Raw genomic sequence first — 2,901 nt, forward strand, 5'->3', positions numbered from 1 at the left:
TGCTTACAGGTCCAGTTATGAGGAATTTTGTTTTCTTTATATTGAGATGTAATCCATACTGCAGACGGCATTCTTTGATCTTCATTGGTAAGTGCTTCACGTCATCCTCACTTTCAGCAAGTAAAGTTATGTCATCAGCATATTGCAGGATGTTAATGATTCTTCCTCCAATCTTAATGCCACATTCTTCTTCATATAGTCCAGCTGCTCAGATTATTTGCTAAGCATATAGACTGAATAAGTGGGGAAAGGACACTACTCTGATGCACTCCCTTCTTGATGCTAAACCATTCAGTGTCTCCTTTTTCCGTTTAAACAACAGCCTCCTGGTCTATGTACAGGTTCCTCATGAGTACAATTAAGTGTTCTGGAATTCCCATTCTTCTCAATGCTGTCCACAATTTCTTATGATCCACAGAATCAAATGCTTTTGCATAGTCAATAAAACACAAGTAAATATCTTTCTCATATTCTTTGTTTTGAGGCATCTGACATCAGCAATGATATCCCTTGTTCCATGTCCTCTTCTGAATGCAGCTTGAATTTCTGGAAATTCTGTCAATATACTGCTGCAACCGTTTTTGAATTATCTTCAGTAAGATTTTACTTGTGTGCGACATTAATGACATTGTTCTATAATTTGCACATTCTTTGGGATCACCTTTGTTTGAAATGGGTACAACTATGGATCTCCTTCAGTCAGTTGGCCAGGTAGCTGTCTTCCAAATTTTCTTTGCATAGCTGAGTGAGTGCCTCCAGTGGGGCATCTGATGTTGAAACATCTTAATTGATATTCCATCAATTCCTGGAGTCCTGTTCTTCAGCAATTGCTTCAATGTAATTGTATGGAAAAGTATGGTGAAAGGATACAACCCTGACACACTCCCTTCTTGATTTTAAACCATGCAGTGTCCCCTTGTTCTTTTCTAACACAAGTTGATGATATATAAGTTTCTTCCATTTTATGAGTTTACCTTTAAGAGAGGGAATGGCAGAAAAGAGCAGCGCAATCCAGAGAATCCAAACTTCAGGGTTTGGCACATGTGGTGTTGGTATCATGGGAATCCCATGAAGAAAATATCTTAGAAGCTTATGGTCAGTTATATTGTAAGCTGCTCAAAAGACAACAAGATAACCGGACATGGTATTTTCAATACAAATGTGCTTGTGATTTGTTTTGAGGTATAATGTATCAGAAAAACACCCTATGTGGTATAGGATTCTAGGAATTTTTTAAAGGGCACTGCCTTTTCATACCACCACATGGAAAATACAGTACACTTTTACCAGTCACAAATATTTCCTCACTTCACAAGTCAACACCTCACTCTCCCACAGACTCTGACAATTAGGGAACTGTCATCTGTCCCTGTAGTTTTGTCCTTCCAGAATGTCATGTTAAGGAAGCATATGCTATGGTGCCTTTTGAATGTGTAACTTCACAGAATAAGTACATTTATTTTTCCATTTTATTGTCTTATGATATATTTTGTCTCTTTCTATTGCTGAGTAGCATGCCCATTGGATGTGCACTGTGTAGTTTGTTTATTGGTTTACCATGTGAAAGTCGTTTACTGTTTCTAAATTTGGTGTTTAAAAATGATGTAGCTATAAATAGTGACTTCCAGATTTTTGTGTCAGAATACCTTTTGTGCGTGTGTGTGTGTTGAGTCAATTCCTAGTAGTGCAGTGGCTAGGTCATATGGCAAGTGTATATTTAGTATAGTACACACTACAGAATAGTCTCCCCAAGTTGCTGGACCATTTTGCCTTTCCATCAGGACAGTATGAACGTCCATGTATTCTGCATCCTTTCTAGCACTTGATATTGTCCTTTTCTTCCCTTCCTTTTGTTAAATCATCTTCACACGCTCATAGTGATATGTCGTGGTGGTTTTAGTTTGCATTTCCATAATCACAAGTGCACTAGAGTATGGCTTATTTTCTGTCTACAGATATTTCTGATGAAGTATGCATTGAAAGAATTTTAAAAACCATCTAATGGAAGGGTATAAATAGAAGAAGACTGGTAGAATATATTACAGAGAGAATAGGAGATGTGGTGATAGAAGACATATAAACAATTTAGGTAGAACTTTTGTAAGGACAGAAATAAATGGGGTCAATAAGAACATATATTAATTTGAATGATGTCAGGATAATACCAAAAGTGATATTATTTAAACTGAAATATTTTATGAGCCCAAATCAGATATGGTGGAAATTTGAAAATAATTACAATTGAACTGCATTTTGGAATACTATTATCCAAGTCTGTGGGATGCAATGAAAATGAAAATATAAAGAATTTATATTTTTATCATTAAATAACATGGCTGAAAATAAATGAGCCAAGTATATAACTTAATTTTGAAAAAGAACTGCCAAATAAAACTGTAAATTTGGAAGTAACAAACCAATAAGGTAGAAAGTAATATAATATGAATGTACTTAAAAGAGATAATCAACAAAACTAAAAGTGGATTTTTTAATAACTAATAAAATACACAAATTTAGTTAAATTTTCGTAAAAGAAAGACAAATACTACTAAGAATTAAAAGGAGGAGAATTACAGAGAAAAGAAGTAATACAATATAAGAAAATTGTGTTAAACAATGTGCCAGTGAATTTAAACATAGATAAAATGTTTAAAATATTAGAAAGATATAACTTACCAAAACTGACTCAAGAAAAGCAGAATTTGATGGGTCTTAAAACATTACACTATATCCCATAAGAACCAAATTCAGAGGGGTTTAGAAGTGCATTTTAGCAAAAGATTTGAAAAAATAGCTTTGATTTTTAATAAACTATTTAAGAGAATAGAAATGTAAGATAAAATCTACAATTTATAAACCATGCAAAACTGAAGATCCATTTGCAGAAAAATGAAACAAGAT

Source organism: Orycteropus afer, unplaced genomic scaffold, assembly GCF_000298275.1.
Source record: "Orycteropus afer afer isolate SDZICR_OR568_19922 unplaced genomic scaffold, OryAfe1.0 scaffold00458, whole genome shotgun sequence".
Lineage (NCBI taxonomy): Eukaryota > Metazoa > Chordata > Mammalia > Tubulidentata > Orycteropodidae > Orycteropus > Orycteropus afer.